The sequence below is a fragment of the Trachurus japonicus genome, chromosome 4, assembly GCF_045865225.1.
Source record: "Trachurus japonicus isolate A0001 chromosome 4, Traja_1.0".
NCBI classification, from domain to species: domain Eukaryota; kingdom Metazoa; phylum Chordata; class Actinopteri; order Carangiformes; family Carangidae; genus Trachurus; species Trachurus japonicus.
Genome location: NC_140910.1, coordinates 18,089,163 through 18,107,622, shown reverse-complemented (window position 1 = coordinate 18,107,622; position 18,460 = coordinate 18,089,163). Strand labels below are relative to the sequence as shown.

At 40.0% G+C, this 18,460-nt stretch overlaps 1 protein-coding gene across 2 annotated transcripts in view; it reads right to left on the bottom strand.

Moving 5' to 3' along the window:
• The window catches only part of adgrl2a (adhesion G protein-coupled receptor L2a), a 197,003-nt gene that overhangs the window by 107,781 nt on the left and 70,762 nt on the right, over positions 1–18,460 (bottom strand). Inside the window, exon 1 of one of the 2 annotated variants that reach the window (XM_085774489.1) lies at positions 501–619. The exons of the other annotated variant lie outside the window; for it this stretch is intronic. The gene's annotated coding sequence lies outside the window, so the exon portion shown is untranslated. Of the gene's footprint in view, positions 1–500; positions 620–18,460 lie in introns of those variants that run through there. 2 annotated transcript variants of the gene reach the window in all.

Genomic DNA, 18,460 nt, shown 5'->3' with positions numbered 1-18,460 from the left:
GCTCTGATGTGGTTATATGTCATTATATTCTGACACAACCTTCACACAACCTATCTGTCCCACTTTCCTGCCTGCTTATTGATAACATCCAAGCGCCTGAATGGGGGGAAAGGGCGGCTACCCACTGCTGGAGCTGCACCTCAATTTGGTCGTGGGCGCTGCCTTTGTTTTACATTTATGAAATATTAATATTTAAAGCACCATTATGTCTGATGCTGATTGGGAACATTTTGAATGTTTACATGACAAATTGGGTGCATATTGGAGTGAAAACAAGGCTGTTTTATGATTGAAAAGTTGAACTATTCTCAGATAGTTAAAATGCAGAGACTTTTTTCATGAAGACCACATAAAAAAAGAACAAACTTAATATATACTATTGTTATCTCAACTAACGGAGGACAGACTGTCGAAAACGCCTGCAAGGACTTTCCGTTCTTTGAATTACACAGATACCTTGACTGTCTACAGGCATAACAGGGGCAATTTTTCACAGCTACCTGTCCGTGACACATTGTCCACTTATCCATCAGCAAGCCTCAAAACGAAAGCATTTGCCGTCAGTTTTCATCTTGTGCCTGCAACGTCTGGCCAGCCATATCTCACCCAAGTCTTCAGCCTGTAAGAGAGGGAAGAGTGTAAATATTACACTAAAACTTGTCAAAGTAAAACATTCTGACCGAGAAATTCCTCCATTTTCACCAGGGAAAACGGTGTGTTAGAAAAGTTAAGATACTCAACAGTCTCTATTCAGACCAATCAGCAGAAATGTAAGAAAACCTGGCTGTAGATTGATGCACGTCTGGCAGACTTGGGTGAGACAATTGTATATGTAATCAGCAATTAGCCTAATGACAGTGCTGACAAACGTTGGGGTGTATGGGTCCGAGCGAGTGTGTCAGTGTGTCAGGGGGCTGGCGTGAGGAGAAGGGCCAGGAAGGACGGGGGTCTGCTGAAAGCCCTGTCGGAGTCCTTGAGTGATGGCTTGTCAGCGAGGCACTCCTGTTTCAGACAGAGTCGAGGCTCAGGTGGCTCCGGCGGCTCCGGCGGGCTCTTCTACCTCCACATGGAGTTTCTCAGGTCACACTCGTCTTTTCCACACTCCTCTCCATCTGCAGCCCACTCCTTCCTGTTCCCCTTTCTTAAGCACACTTTTCTTTTTGTAATCTACTAATTCTACCACCTAAACTCCTGAGCTGTGTTACGTTCCCTGCAACATGCTTGAGTAAATCTCAAGTATGAATGCCCAAGGCTTCCATTTCACTTGGTCACACTCAAAAATACCTTCTTTCTCGGCAGCCTCAGCTGTGCTATATGTTAGTATGCTGGAATGCACACAGGTGGAAAATACTGATGTTTTATAAATGTGGTGCGATATATTCAACGGTGGAAAATGTATCCAGTAATCAGTGTATGCCAAGAATCGAAAGTGAAATTCTGAAGAAAATGGTCCCCTGTGAGCACAATATTATGACATAATCAGATAGTTACTGGTGCATCAGAGTGTGCGCACCATTGTTACTGCTGCAGCTGGGCAAGGTGAGGCTTCACCACTTTTACAACCTAGAGGTCAAGCCCTTCCAAATGCTTTAAGGTGGTCATGAGATCATTAATGTGGGAGAAAAGAAAGACAAAACACTGTTCGGCTACACATTTCCACAATACTGGACTTTTCTCTATCTCTCCTTTTTAACACTAGAACATTTTTGTCTCTGAGTCAATTCATTGAAACTGACTATAAGCAGGAGTGATGGCTGTCAGATAAATATAGAGGAGTAAAAAGTAGAACACTTAGCTCTGAAACGTAGCAGAACAGAATAAAAAGTTAAGTACTGAAGTCAAGAACTTTCCAGCACTGTACAAGTTTTGTCCTGTTGTAGAGGCCCAACACTGTCTCCTAAAACTGCATGTACAAATGTTTAGATATGAAAACTACTTCCCTTTTTGCCAAGTATGTTTTAAGGTGAAATGTAATCGCTGCTTTGATTACATTCACTGGAAAGGATAAAAAATGAAAACGATTTTTATGTACTGTTCTGTCCTGAGTAGATCAGGGTGAATGGTGAGATCAGAGCACCCTGATCACGTAATTCACAATGTTTACATCCTGAGCCTTGTGCATAGTTGGTTTAGGCGCCAAAGGCACTTTGGTTACAGTTGCAAACAGATTTAGGTTTTAGTTATAATATCCAACAGTGTTATTTTGGTATTTTTTAATGTTTAACCAAGATCACAAGGACTGTCTGCGTCTCAGCAGACAGGAAAGAAAAGATTAATCATGTTTTTAGTTGCAGCTACTGTATTGTATTGAAAGACTGATAATTGTATGGGGAAAAATATTTTTGCAACAATGTTCACTCATTATGTTGATAGGAAGCATAATCCAGGCTGCAATGAATTTCTTTCAAAATTCTTTTGCTTTTGCAAACAATTATTATATGAATGCAATTTGTAGGAGACAGGGCTGTGCTGTGATGTGTGAAAACCTGGGGATTGTTTCTTTGCATTCACATTGTGCAGTGCTTTTATTGGTTTTGTCAGGTTTAACACCATTTACAATATCTTTTATTTGCATTTAAAATGATTTGTCGCAAACATAGTCATAAGGCTGCCTTACCACAAGCTATCTATATTTAATATTAGATTAATCCAAAAAAAGAAAAGAAAAAAAATATCTCTCATTTATGGATCGCATTAAGCATTTGCTGCTTGCTAATCAAACACCCCCCACTTCGACACATCATTTCAGCAATCAAATAGTTAAGCACATACATATGAAATACAAAATATGAGAGATCTATTGTCCATTATATGCACTTGACAGCTTAAGCATAACTATTATCATAGAGGCGCGTGTGCAGCAGTCGTTCCAATTAGTACATGTAAATGAAAGGGCCTAACGGCTGATGAATAATTCAGATGTAACACTGGTGTCACATTGATTTGTTCATACCAGGAGTTGTGATAAAAACAGCCTCTTCATTATGAATGACCACTGAATTACTCATTTGTGTCATGGCCTGAAGAGTGATGTGGGCTTCAGCATAGTAAGCGCTCATCAAATTATATTTGGCAGGGCACAGCCTTCAAATTATATTCAACAGGGCAGAAGATGAAGTTTATTTACTGAGTCACAGGAGAAGTATCTGCAGGTAATGCCGGGTGTTTTGTTAAATATACAAGCAATCTCTTGCAATGTGTCCTGATGAGCGAGTTCTACTGTGCATGTGTTCATGTCATCTGTGGAAAAGTAAGGAAACATTTGAGGTTGTTTACCTTGCTTTATGCTGATCACATTTTCATATTGAATTTAGCCTGCTGAGTTGGATCCCATTCAAAAGTGTAGTATGCCGTGCTGCAGCTGGAGAAAAAATGGGATATTGAAGCAAGCTAATGTGTATTTCTGTTGGCGAACCAGTGCACTAGAAGTATTTGACTTGACAACATCATTCTTCTTTCAGTGTTACGAGGCAGAAGCCTGCTTCATGCTTCAGGGCAGACAATCTAAGAGGATCATCAACGTGCAGAAGCTGAATAAAAAAATCAGGTTGAGTTGTTTAATATAAAATGATGTCATCACTAAATTTCCCTTGTCACTTAAAAAAAAAGACTAATTCTGCTGCTGCTGCCACACAGTGTGTGTGTGTGTGTGTGTGTGTGTGTGTGCCTGCGTGGGAGTGAGATTGTCAAATTTTGACTGTGACAGAATTTAAATAACAGATTGTTACTGACCTAATTATAGTACATCTGCATTAGTGTGTAATATGCCTGGACCAGCTGAATGATAAATTAGCAGTTAGTGTGCTGACTGATGAGACCGCAGCAAAACTAGCTGATGTGAACAACACACAAGCCTGGTGCCAGTGGCGGGAGAAGCATTAGCTTAGTTAACCAGTGACTCCTGACAGCTCACAACAGGAGAGCGGCGGTGTGTGTGTGTGTGTGTGTGTGTGTGTGGGTGTGGGTGTCATAGCGGTTCATAAGTCTGTGTATGTCAGATAGAAATGAAAGTACCTACTGGATCATGTAGTACATCGTAGAGTACGAGGCTGCAACAATAGCACCTGTATCGCCACAGAGACAGGACAGGACGCTTGACTGGGCAAGTTTCAGACCTGGAGAAAGTGAAGCAGGAGAGAGAGCGATAATATATAGAGGTAAACAGGAATGATTTCCCATTGGGAGAAAAAGAAAGAAAGAGACAGACCAGAAGTGAGAACTGAAGAGAGTAGAAGACAATTAGAACAAGTCTGTGAAAACCAAGCTACAGCAAAACCTTCCAGCATGAAAGACCCTAACCACTATATCTCCTCTCTGATAAGGCTCCAGAAGCTTATCAGCCAATGGGTAATTTCAATTAAAAGGGGTTTTGCAAGACAAGTGGTTAAATACCTCAGAGGGAACCTGTCACCACAGGAGAGGTGGCATGCTGCCTCCACGAGACAGGCAGCGAGGGGAGAGGAGGAAGAGCAGAGTGCTGCATGAATGGCTGGACTTGGCCCCGGTTAGCAGCACATGATGAGCGTTATTGCATTAGCTCCTCGCCAATCACATAATGAACTCTCTGTCAGACGAGACAAAAGTCCGGCCACACCCCTACAGCACGGCGGAAAAAAAAGCTAGAAGAATGTGATCGGTAGGATTAACAATGAAGGAGCCCTGAAGGGAGGCAGAGAGAGGCCTTTTGCCAGGGAGAGATAGGAAGATTCAGGAGCTTAGCGTTGTCAAATGTTTTATTCAGCCATGACCGTGAGTGCTGCCAAACAGATTAGCCTGTTTACCACAGGTTCTCATTTAAGAGATAAATCTTTAAATGTTGGATTTGGCAGGGGGAAGGTGGTGAAGGGCAGCATCTATGTCACACTAAGTAGGAGCGGGGTTGTGTATGCGTGTGTGTGTGTGTGTGGGGGGCGCATCTTACGCAACTACGTAACAAAGGAAGTGAGAGCAGAAATAAAACTTCTCATTAAGCTGCGACTTGTCTGAATTAATGACAGCTGTAAGCAGACTATGATCAATATGCCTCAGTGTATCTCTCTCCCAGGGTGAGATGAGGATCGAGCTATCTTCACGGAAAAAGCAGGTTGAATGGCTGCTGTAGACGGTGTGATGGGGGTGGGGGTTTCGTGAGTATATGTGTGTTGTGTGTTGGGGGGGGGGGGGTGGTTGGGGTGGGGGTGTGTAGAAGATTTGACTGTGTTCTTTGTTGTAGCTCAGTGGAATTCTTGCCTCTCTCCTCTCCTTCCCTCTCCACTCCTTTTGTTCTTGTCTATTACAGCGGGGGTGATGAGGCTCCCCTGGGCGTGTTCAGCTACAGAAGCCCAATCTCTGTGGATAATCATCTTCAAGATACATCAACAGGGTGGTGGTAATTCTCAACGACTGAAGGGAAGAAAAAAAAAAAAGACACCAAAACAGCAAAGGTAGAGGAGAAAAGGCAAAGAAGCGAAGAGAGAGTAAGAGAGAGATGAAAACAAAAAACAACAACGGGACAGCTGGCTGTACTGTACGTAGAATTATCCTACGTTCTCCTAAATACCTTTCCTGTAAAATGTTTCCTTGTTTCATCTACAATGGCTCATTCCCATCACATTTGCTTTCCTCCCGACTGTTTCTGTGCTGAACGCACCCACAGTTTGGCTGCGAAAGCTTCAGTTCTCAGTCAACTTGTTAGAAAAGGACCATGCCAAGCATTCCACACCATTTCCAATTAATGATGCTGCTCTTGGCAGCAAAGCAGTAAATGACTACCAAGAGGGTTGTTTTATTTCCCAAGATGAAGTATATTCAGCTTCCGTTTCTCACTCAAGAATTGATAAGTACCAGATCCTATATGACCCACTTTCTTACTAATGAGAGGTCATCACATACTGGGTATAAATATCAGGGGAAAACGCTGTCATTTCTGTTGGGCAATTCTTTAGTGCTTTATTGACCTTAAGGGACAGAGCAGGTATTCCTGGTAAAGTGGCAGGTGGATGAGTTAGGGACAAAGAAGGACAAACTACTGTAGGGCAACTTTTAATGGAACCAATGGGACCTGTGTGCGTGTGAATGCTCTGTCCCAATGTGCTCACACACACACGCACACTACAATATAATGGCGACGACAACTGGCTGATGAAAACCACACGATGGACAGTGATTGACAGCCGGATTGTAATGTTGATGAGCTGTGGGTCTAACTGACCATTATGTATCAGAATATTCAAGTCTCAACTGTCATCTCTGCAGTGACACATGAGAATTGGAGCTCAATCTATCTATGTGCAAAACAACAGCATCCTCTGGAAAGCCCATTGGCCACCTGGCTATCTTGTTCGAATCAATAACGTCTCAAGCTATCACAGCTGTAGCCTGAGTGACCCTCCAAAATGGCAGCCATATGTCCAGTAAAGCAATAAGTTGCTAAATCAGCACCACACACTGGATACTAGGTGGAACACAATATTGGATTTTCAGTTGTCAAACTGACTCTCCGGGTGCTCAAAATCGGAGGTAGGGATGTTAAAGAGTTTCAAGTAGGCTCAAATGTGCAAATCTCAGAATTAACATAGGTCTTGACATGGAATAGCAGGGAGTTGTCATAGAGGATCATGAATATTCAAGCTTGTGACCTAGTTTGATACGCTAGAGCAGGACAGTGGGGTGCAGGGTAAAAATCTATCTGAACACAAATGTAGTACAGCGGTGTGGTAATACGAATAAATGTGGGAGGGATTTAATTTTAATTACTCAATCAACTGTTGAACTACCGTCTGCTTTGCAAAAAAAAAAAGAAAAGAAAAGAGTTGGGGGCGGGAGGGAGGGTCTCTTATCTCCTCACATCTCAATAAGTCGACTATCTCGAGCAGCGATGTAACAAACTGAAAATAAACCATTTTGATTTTCACTATCAGGAGACAAAAAAGCTGTGCCTCTCAACTCGTCCACCATGAGAGAGATAAGTCCCTCCAAGACAAAGTGTGAACACCCTTCCTCTGAATCATGAAGCAACATACTGAAGTACACAAATGAAAAGTGTTTCATTCTTCCCAGACCATAAGTTAATAAAAAATCCACTCTGTTGGCACCAGACTGTCTGACACAAACTCAAATTGATTCATAATTGAGTTTGTATAGATTTTTGTCCAGCTTTTGCTGGTTACATTAGGGCTTGACTAGTCTCATTTTGCAGTGGAGTGTACAGCAAATGCAACCCATGCTCCGGGCTCACTGTGCATCGTGCATTGCAATAGCTTGCTCAAATAATAACGGCCTTTGAAGGACAATTTTGCTTCCTTCTACTCATCAATGTGCAGCCACTGAAGGATGTGTTTAGGGTCACCTTTTTCCACTGACACAAGCCTTTTTTTCCTGACTATTTACATTTTGTCATCCAGTGTTAAATGGGACTCAGAATAACATGTGATTTTCACATCAAAAACAAAAAAATGAAAAACACATAGCAACTTCAGGGAGGAAATAACATCTGCAAAATTTTGTTTCAATTTAAAAAGACCAAAACCAAGAATGTCCTTCAATATATATGCATGAGCTCATTCCTTGTTCAACAGCATTTGTTATTTTTCTATTTTTTTCTGTTGTGCATTAGCCTAATAGCACAAAGGAATAAGCTGAGCTACAAATGTTATAGTAGCTGGCTTTAGTCTTTTATAGTACGGGAAACAAATATACGTATCTGTCTTGTCTTGTAAATGTTGCTATACGCAGTAGCAGGTAACTGCATTGGCATTGCATTAATTTAATTTATGTATTTATTAATTTATGTTTGCCATAAAATGCAGTGAGATTTCATTAATTCACAATTGCACATATTTGAGGTAAAAATACACAAATCATTGTGTTGTTCTTGAACCATGCTTTGCAAAAGAGAGACCTCCATTTAAGACTTGTTGATTTCCATAAAGCTGGAAGGGTTACAAAGTCATCTCAGAAAGTTTAGATATTCATCAGCCCACAGCTGAACAAATCGTCTTTATATGGAAACAATTTGGTGCCGTAGCTACTTGAACTAGAAGTGGCACCAGCTACAGTCAGTTCGAATCCACAACACAGATGCTAAATGAAGAAAAAAAAAGAAAAGAAAGAATAAAAAAACTAAAGGCCTAAAGGGATCATTGGAGCTTGTTAACATCTCTGCTCATGAGTCTACCATACATTAATCATGCTGCATTGTTGCATTGAGCTTGGTGTACATGGCTGCACGCCACAGAGGAGGTGGCTGCTCTCCAGCACCTGAAGCTTGCCAAAGAACACCTTTACACTCCACAACACCAGTGGGAAAATGTCTTGTGGATTGATGAAAGGCTGAATTCTTTGGGATGAACATGCAGTACCACATATGGTGTTCAAATATCATCACAATGGGGATGAATGGTGTAGGGAGCGTCATGATTTGGGAGCTCCTGTGCTGCCTCTAGACCTGGCCAGCTTTACAGGGAAAATAAATTCCCACGTTTATCAAGGACAATGTCAAGGTGGCTGTCTGCCAACTGAAGCTCAGTAGAAGAGTAGTGGTGCAGCTGGGCAATGACCCTAAACACTCAGGTAAAATATTACAGACTGACTTCAAGCTGGGGCAGCGGTGACCAAAAGGTTGGAGGAGCAAGCTTATGGCATGAGGGTTGTGGGTTTGATCTCTAGACGGGTAGGATTAAATCTGGGTGGGAAAAGTGAAAGGGCATCATTTACCCGATACACATCAACACAACTATGGTGCTCTTGAGCAAACCTATAATCCCAACTTCAGCTCTGTGGCCACAGATCAGACAGTGGTTGTACTGGCCAGCTTCCAGGTGTGAATCTGTTCAGGGCATTTCTGTTTGAGAGATCTTGCCTCTTGATGAAACTAACTTGAATGAAGAAAAGGTAAAAAAAAAAAAAAAAGAAAAAAATCAGGAGTGGTCCATTCAGAGCCAAGATCTTTATCTGTTCCATCCCAAGAATATGGCAGAGCTAAAATTGTTCTATAAGGTCTTCCTCAAACACAAACACTTTTTGAGTTTATTGTTCCAGAGGGAGGTTCAGTTATTAAATCCAAGGGTTGAGTTACTTTTTGTACCAGAACTAAAGACTGGAAAGATTAGGTCTGTTATTTTGTGTTATTAGTATGAGCAAGTTGTGTTTGTCTAAACTTGTGACTTTGATGACGATTGAATCAGTTAATGACCAGCTAATGCAGAAAATTAGGTCATTCCAAAGGGTTCACAGACTTCATCAACACACCATATAGAGGCAGTAATCAAACTTGCACCAATAAAAACTTGGCCAGCTGCTGAAGTGACTAAACAAGACGAGTCATGAAAAAGGCATTATGGTTATATACCACACAAGGAGAGTGTCACCAAAGGTGTATTGAGATCCTTGGACTTGCCTAGCGCTTCTGCACTTGCTTTTGTTAGTGTCTCACTTGGTGTGAGTGCTTTGTGATTGAGGAGGGGGCAGGCCATTCATCAGACACTGTTGTCCATTCAGTCCTCGGTGGAGCCTGTCATATAGGTCTCTATCCAGCCCTGAGCCATGGTCAATCTTCAGCCAGACAGCAACCTCCCTTTGAGATGAGAAAAAAAAAAAAGTCTAAGTTTGGGATTTATGGCCGATCTGCAACAAGCCTGAACGTCTCCTAAGGGACCACATAAAACACTGAGGAAAACAGAGTGAGAGCAGTAACACACACATTTGTCTTTTATGGCTCGATGTACTGATAATGATGTTTGATTTTCCATTATGTTCCAATGAAGGGTGAGAAAAACCAAGGCTGCTACTTTGATGTCCTGACCCATTGCTGTAACTGCCCATTTTCCGTAATGTAAACTTTTCCCATTAATTCCAACGGGATTAGGCACCCAGAAAAAATATGGTTGGAGTCATGCCGCGGCCCAGAGGTGCTCGTTAAATCCACCTAGTCAACAATATGGCTGTGATAAAAAGGATGCAGTGAATCCTATCTGTACGCAATCATGCTGTTGTTTTTCTTACGAGGTGGGACCCAAGACGGCTCAAAGAAGCTCTTTGGTTGTAAAAGGCAAGTTAGCTACCATCACTTACCCATCCTTTGTATAATATGTCTTTGAAGGTTTATGTGCATATTTACATAAGGCTGGTGCGATTGACAGTGCTTCATTAAAGGTCTGAAATATTCCCATTTCATTTGGTGGAATCCCTGGTGCCATATTTATTGGTTGTCCCTGGCAATACCATGGAACATTAATAAAGCACACCAGTATCATTCAGCTTGTGGGATAATTAGGCAGCCCATCCCTGAGAAGATGGTATATGGCACATAAATTCTGTTAATAAGCCATATATTGGTTTAAGATCCAGAGGCACCAGATCTAAGCTTGTCATGAGAGTAGCAGAACAGCCTAGGTTCTGTGGGGATAAGAATTAATGGATATAGTCTTCAAGTAAAGTTGAAATAGGTAAACACTCTCTTCCTCGCGGTGTCATTTTGCTTCAAATATATTTTAATTATGACAAAATAATGATTCTTTCTCTAATATTGTTTTGGCTTTAAAATGAGCATCCTGCTTTTGTCTCAATGCCTGTTTGACTAAATCCTCCAACTGCCAATTTAAGGGACTGTAAGACAATTGTTGGCATGATGTGGGTTGCAAAAGTTTATTATGTTGTTTTATTTGTTTATTTAATTTTTGGACCCTATCAATGAGTGATAAAATATATCTGGAAATAATATAGTTATAGAAGAAAATAACACAAGTCACTGAATATAGAGCCACTCTTTCTTATGAATAAAGAGCTACTTCAGAGTAATATCTACTCCAACCACCAAATAAGTGTGTGTACCACACTGAGAGGGCAATGACAACAGCGATATTTTTTATCCAAAAATGAATGTTAAAAATTGAAGATGAACATCTTTTCATGCTCTCCTAAAAATATGGTGAAATACTGAGTAGAAAACCATGACTGTGACGCTGTTTTGACTCCTGTCTTTCAGAAACCCTTTTTGTAAAGACCTAAACTGTAATCATCACACAATATTGAAAAAATATCAGTCATTGAAGAGCATCAATAGTTTAGATAAATGTGGCAAATTCACTTTAACATCTTGAGTTTCATGGTCTATGAAAATATAAAAGCTACTTAATTAAAAACAAGTATTTGTCACTCTGCCCACAAACAAAACAAATTTTAGAAAAGTTCTACATTTTATGACATTTATGACATGACACCCACACACACACGTCATACTTTCTGACATATTGATAATAAATTTAGCTGTGGTCCTTAAGGAAATTAAAAGACACAGATTAGCATTTCTTACGTATAATTTCCAATGAATGCTTTAACAATGGCTTTTATAAACACGCCCGAGATGGGCTTTCTTGGGAAAACTGCACATTAACTCCTTAGTTCACCAGAGGAGCAACAGCTGTTTGTTTATAATAATCATCAACAGCATATTCAAGGGAATAGATCTAGTTTTATAATATCTAATAAATACAACAACATCAAATCAACAAAAAGAAAATCCCCTCAACAGTGACTATGCTCAACAGCTGCTGAAATGTAGCTTGCAGTCTTTCTACTTCAGCCGAGCACATCATCTAGAAGAATATTCAGTCCAGTGCTGTGACTAATTTGAACTTGTCAAGTGTCTCACTTTTGCTTGGCTCTGTTGTTTCCGAGTGACCAAAGAGATGGTCATTTATAAAAATGTTGCTAGCTGACCCAGAAGACGGACACGGAGGAGATGGCATGGTTCACAACTCAGAGGGCAGGTTCAAGGCTAACCCTACACCACTGACTCTCTCCCACCGCTCTGGTTATAATTGCCTCACTGACAGAAGTGGAGACTGAGTGCAGGATGGCGCTGAAGCTGCAGGATAGTGGCAGAGGAACAACAGGAGCGTGGCTAAATGGAGCAAGGGGAGATGCTGAGGGAGAGTAGGGTGGAGCAGGTAGACTGATCCCACAAATCCATATATATATATACTGTATATATATATATTTTTTTTTTCATTTTTCCTCAGTAACTGTTATTCACTCATTTGCGCTACAGTCATTATATGCTGCAGTTCAATGGACTGGCCGTTTGTCTTTGAGACAGCTTTCTAAACTTTGTCGCTGCCTGGACCATGCAGTAATACTCCAAACCTCAGCCTAAACTGATCCAGACCAATCACGGTAGCAAACAGCTGCCTTACTCACACGAGTGCATATAAACAGAGGCTGCCCACAAATTGTTAAACAAACAGAGTGCTGATTTTCTGAATCCCTCGACTGCATCCTCAAAGGGAACTGCTGCCACTCCCATGAAAAATGGCAAACTCTATTGATTAGTGGTCAATGGTTGATTTTAAGTGGAAATTAAAATGAAACGCACTTTGCTGGATCAAGGATCTGAACTAACAAACGGGTTGTGTACATTATTGCCTACATCCATGTCCCAAAAAACCTCACAAACAATTACCAAGCCTTAAACTCTTTGTAGATGTGCAGGCCCCTTCCTAATTCCCCATTCTCATTCATCCACACACAGTCAGTATCACTATTATTTCCACTTTGATAGTTGGCTGAGCTTTTTCCCGGCTGCACCAAACAGACCATGCAAAATATAAACTTGGCACGACTTGGAAACTACGGCCCACAATTACAAATATCACATTATATGAATAAATATTACATCATATGCATTATCCCTATTGAAACCATTATCATTTGTTTCACTTGTGTAATGTGGATAGTCAAGAAATTTAAATTGATTAACAATGACTGAGTGCTGTGCCATGCATACTCATGGCCTCGTCAGAGAGTGAATGATTGGGGCTTTATGTGTGACCCACTTCATCTGACAGCAAGCTTTCAGAAATACTTTAACTTTTAGTGAGTGACTATTGATCACGCCCTGGCTTATTAGCTATGAAGCAGCAAATACCTCAGCAGGAAAATGTCAGCATGCTGGCAGAAGTGCTCCCACTCAAACTTCCTCTTTCAAGAAAGAGGTATTAAAAAGTCTCAACAGAACTTCTTTAACAATTTGTTTCTATCACAAAATATTGGCACTGAAATAATTTGTTGAGTTATTTTTTCAAGTGCAAATACCAAAAATTATTCTGTAACACCTTTTTATTGTTGGTTTTCTGTGACTGACATGATAGTAAATGGAAAATATTTAGTCACCCTTAGGATTAAGGCAACATTCACCATTAATGAATTGATCAATATGGAAAATAACTCCTCATATCAAAATCAAAAAGCAAATATTACAAATCCAAACTTGTTAAACAGGCTAAACTTGTACAAGACAAACACATTTTCTTTACCTCCAAATACTAAAAGTAGCTTCCCTACATTCAAGTGTTTATATACTGTAGTTTAGTGCCTTAGCTTATTGACATTTTTAGAAATATAGACCCTACACTATATAGTACAGAGGGAAAAACTTGGGTTTTACTGTGCCGACTGGACAGTGCAAAGCTCTTCACAGCAGCAGAAGCCTTCATGTCACAGTGTCTTTCAGGTACCACACTGAGGAATTTCATACTACAGGTGTGCTGGTTTCCATACAACCGTGACATCTGAGCCCACCATTGAAACGCATAGTTCTTGGCCTGAGATGCAAGGAGAGCAACTATACGGTGAATCGCTGAATGGAGTGGCCTCAGCATTCCTGGAATGCCTGCAAAGAAGTTTACAATGACTGCATTTGCGTACTGCCTCCACCTCCAGGCAGCCGAGTCATGTCTGTCTGCCAAATGGGTTACTATCAGCAACAGTCAAGTGGCAGAGGACCCACTTAAACGTAGACTGAGCCAAGAAACTGATCTCCTGTGAGAGGAATGTCTGGCTGTCTTCCCATGTCATGCAGTGGTGCTGATGGGCTGATAAAGGTCTTGCCAACTGGTTTCTTCCCTTCCTGTGACACCCCTGATTGACCAAAACCATCTCTTTTTTCACCCCCTTAATGTGGAAGTAGAAGGACCTCGAGGATAACTGTGACAAGCTGTTGACCCCTGTGCCCAGGTCAGATTTCGGCAGGACGGGGGCCACTTCCTGGCCAAAAACAAACTACCCAATGAGGAATGAAAACCATTACAACTCTGTTACATTATCAGCACTCAGGGCTTGTCCCCCTGGGACTTATTTACTTATCAGCTTCCTCAGTAAGATAAACGTTACACATAAACTATGATGGCTCCGACTGACAAGCTAGCAGTGTAGATGTGCTCCCATGTTTACTTAGCTACCTGTCTTTTAAAAGGAAGTCAGTTACTTCAGGCTGATTAATTGTTATTGCCTCAGTTTTATGTGTATTTCAGACTCAAAATATCTCTAAAAGTGGATGAGGCAACTGCCTTTTTATGGTTTCATGGCAATATCAAGCTCAGATGGATCCTAACTAATCAGAAAATGAGGAGGAAACTTTGAGATGAGTTACAAAACGGATGAAAAAGTAAGATTTAAACAATGTGCTGTGCTTTGTGCACAATGTATACATATCTGGCAAGAATAAATGGCTCTCTCATATAAGACTAATGATGGTCAATAATTGATTTAACAGCAGAGCGCTGTCTGACACTAGAAACGTAAACACATTTTTGCCAAAAGCATGACGCTAACGGATGATTTCCCCAGGAATGGTTTGTTTAGGGGCCTAATGTATCTGGAGCTGTGTCAACAGCTAGTTTCACATGTCAGCAGCGTTGTATATTTAACCCTTTTTTATGCTTGATGCCATTGAGTGATATACGGGCCTTTAATTAGTGTAGTCTTTACTCCAAATGTCAAAACAACTAAGATGCAGAGTCCATTGCACATGTGGAAGATTAGGCCGGGTGCAGTTAAATAATGTAACACAAGCTGTTCTTTGTGTTGTTTGATACTTGTACAGCAGGTAAACAACAGTATAGAGTTTTGGCAGTTACAAGGACTAGGACTACTGAGGTATTCTTGTGTGGAATATTTTGTTTTAGTCTTGTGCGTCAGTGTCGTCTTAATTATCATTTATTTCAGACAATCTTTGTACTCTTCATAGAAATTCAGCCATCCACTCTCATTTCTTAATTTCCACAGTTTACCAATTGATTTGCAGCACAGTGGAATTACAGTAATGACCTGGCCTGCCGGTCAACACAGAGGAGGAGAAAGCAATTTTACACTTGGCCCACAGAGACCATGAGTCTAATTTGAATAGTCCTGAGTCTCTTATTTTTATTGTTTGGGTCATTTATTTCAAAACGCACATGGTGGCTCACATGGGACACCTGAGCAGAGAGAAGAGGGAATTATGACAAGTATGCATCTTATTAATTTATTGTATCTTAATTAAAAAATACTTTCCTTTCATTTGTTGTAGCCTCCAATTTGCAAAATAAGAGTCATGAGGAAAGGAAAGTGAATGGAAAATATTTGAAGATTATTCAGAATGTTAGGATTAATGTTTAAAAACATCCAAAGTATTACTAAATCATTCACAGGCAGGCCCACATAAGTGCAGCCTAAATGTGACAGTTACTGCTCCAAAACTGATTTTGAAGTCACAGTGAAAAAGCAGATAGAGCTTTTGATTTCAGTAATGTGACAGATTTTCAGTAAAAACCGAATATGTGGGCGTGGTAAAAGTGCAAGAGGGATTTAAATCAAGTCACTCAGATTTCATTGGATGTCTTAAAAGACGACACACCTCTGATCAGTGATATTGCTCTGCTAGCTGCAACGACCCACAAGCCACCAGTCAAGGACAGTTTTATGTGATAGGAGGGGTTAGCTGCTCACTCCAAATCATATCTGATTGGATACAAAAAATTAAACACCCCTGTGCTCTAGTTGAGTTACAAAAAACGATATCATTGTTTTGCAGGAAATTTCAATATTCAAATCCCCAGAGGGAATTTTGAAAATGTATATATGATAGAAATTAAGTTATCTGAACGATTAACACAGGGATACAGGATAGACTTGATCTTTAAAGCAATATTTAAAACATATTTATCTTTGTAGATTTATATCAATTCATATCAGTTTTTTACACAAAACACTGTTTTAATTTTCAAAATGTGATGTTTACCATGTCTTGTATCTCCTCAAGGCTCAACAACACTCATATAAAATGGATTTCTGTGTGCACTGTGAATTGTGTCATAGACAATCGTCACATAAATCTGCTGTTTGGAGTTTTTAACCGCCTCTGATTTTTATGTTCTTACTCGTTCCTATCAACCTCATTTTCAGTCACAATGAGCAACTGTTTTAAACAAAATGTTTTGTGAAATGTTTTCACAAATCTCTGTGGAAACTGCATGGCACCAAACACTACATTAACAACACTGGTGATGAGCTAAAGAACAGTACTGCATTTTGCGGGGTCAGGATGTTAATTAAAAAGAAGTTACATATTATGAGTGAGGTTGTGTTTACAGCTTTCAAATGGCTTAAAAACCAAATTGTTTTTTTAATGAATAAATATACAGTGATATTTTGCGACACAGCTACACTTGAGGTTATCAAGCATTTAACTGATGCCAAAAAAGTATCAAGAAATGTTAAAACAACGGCAAAAATAAAAAGCAGCTTTCCAACAGAATGAGATCTAAAAAAAAAAAAAAAAAAGGTCTGTTTGAGGAGGAGTATATCGTCTTAAACTCCAGGCAGCACAAACACAAAGCACTTGCTCACTCTTATGCAAACATTTCAAGCAGAACAGATGGGTCTGAATCTAAAGGTCATGTTGTCATATCACAAATGGACTTATGATGCAGGCATATGTGGCAGCTCTTTAGAGCTTATGAGTCATGTTGTCTGGGGTGGCAGCTAAACGTTAGCCTTGCTTGTAATCCACAGTGCTCAGCCTCCTTCGCAAGGCACTACAAAAAGTACCTTGTCTGAGCACATAAGCACTCACCCCGGCCGCACACGAAGCTTGTTAACTGTACTCTTATGGATGGCTGATCCATGCTGCAGTAATTCAGAGTGGAAATCTTTGCTGAATGAAATCTAATCTCATGCAGTGCCACAATTTTGTGCTTTACTGCAATTTCTAGAGTAAACACTTTTACACCTTTAATACTCAGAGAAATAGTCGGTATTTACAGAGATTAAAATTGATATTCTGTGCTCAGCTGTCATGTTTGATCAACATTTACCGACTTTAAACCCTTTTACCTGAAGAAGGGAGGTGTAAAATCCACTATGAAGAATGCAAAAAGTTTCAATCAACTAGTATTTGTTGGCACATTCTGGGTGGTTTGTGACATGCTTACACTATTTCTGAGACTCAGGTCTAACTTTCTGGAAGAAAAAACAAGGCTGATGGTTTTTGCAATGTGTAAAATGGCTGGATTTACAAAAAAGTACCATGGAAGTTCTTCATCCAAAAGTAGCACTAACTTCAAAATTCAAACACCTCCATCTTTCTGCACAGCCACTGTGTTATCCAGGATTCAATCATAAGCTACAAATATTATCCTAAATCTCTTTCACAAGATCATCCTGCAATCTGCAAAGGAAAAATGCAAAGACCTACTTTATGATAAATTCAGAGGTAATCCTAGCATATTGTAATGTATTGGATTATAGCATCAGGCATTCAGCAAAACAGACATTGTTTGTGGTATTTCTTGTAGTTAAAGAATGAATAAACCCAACTCTAAGATAAACCCCAAAACCTTAAACATAACTCAAAGTAACATTAGCAGTGCAGCAAAGGGTAATTGATTTTAATAACTCAAAGATACTGGTATGTGTGTGTTTTTTTTAAAGCTCTGTTCAGATATGTTTTTTTCTATACTGAGTCAACTCACTGTGTAAGACTGTAAGACTCAACAACAACTCAAAGTAAAAAGAAGAAAGATGCTAGTAGGGGGATCTGTGAGATTATTTCATCATGCACATACTGAGAGTCAATAATGTCAACACTGATGCTTGTTTTTATCCACCTTTAATATCACTATGCTCTAGCTTTACCCCTTTCATTTATATGGTGAGTTTAAATGATCTGTGTTGTTACTTGTTACCTTTATCTGCATTGCATATATTGTCATTTCAGTGTAGTCTTCTTGCTCTTGCATAGGCTGTATTCATATTATTCCTGGATCCCAGACAACATCAGGTGAAGGGCCAGTGAAAATCAAGCCTCTTGCTGTTAATATACTCCGGTACATTTACATTTATTTGAACGTTGATGGGGGTGGATTGTCGTTTTTAAATAAATACATGAATAAAAAGATTTGAAAGAAACAAGCAAACACACAAGACAATTTGCAGTTCATTAACCATTTCCTTAAAAGCTCTCTTTTTCTTGGGAGGATATTAATGTATCCAATAATTTGTTTCCACAGGTGTGAAACGTCACTACACCTCATGGAGCTGCTCTTATAAAAGAACTGCATTAGCCTGGATTTCTGAGAGGGAGGCACAGGGGGCTTGGTGACGCTGTCACTTATAGGAAGAAAGTTCATGTGTTCGGTCCCAGTGTTTTTGTGCAGCTCCTGCG